This window comes from Penaeus monodon, chromosome 19 (genome assembly GCF_015228065.2).
Source record: "Penaeus monodon isolate SGIC_2016 chromosome 19, NSTDA_Pmon_1, whole genome shotgun sequence".
Lineage (NCBI taxonomy): Eukaryota > Metazoa > Arthropoda > Malacostraca > Decapoda > Penaeidae > Penaeus > Penaeus monodon.
The window spans coordinates 33,987,755-33,988,088 of record NC_051404.1 but is presented as its reverse complement, the minus strand read 5'-3'; positions in this window follow the sequence as shown (position 1 = coordinate 33,988,088).

The following is a 334-nucleotide window of genomic DNA, read 5'->3' as shown; positions in this document are numbered from 1 at the left end:
AAAAAATTTCACTCTCTTTATCACCCCCTGCCTCCCCCCTTCGCCCTCCCGCTGACTTGTGGTCTCGCGCAGACAAAGCGGCCGGCCTCTTGTGACGCCCGACCTGGAATCTACGTCACGCCCGCTGTAAAAACGCTATATATTCTTTATCAGCGAGGGGGCCAACCACCGAAGAAGCGCCACGCCCACGCACGCGCCGCCCACATACGTCTTTCGCTGTTTATCGTGTGTGTTATTCTTTTTCTCTCTTCATTCTCTTTACCCTGCTTCCTTATTCAGCCTTTTCCGCCCTTCCCCCTCAGTGCCACCCCCATATCTTTATCCCCCCCCCCCC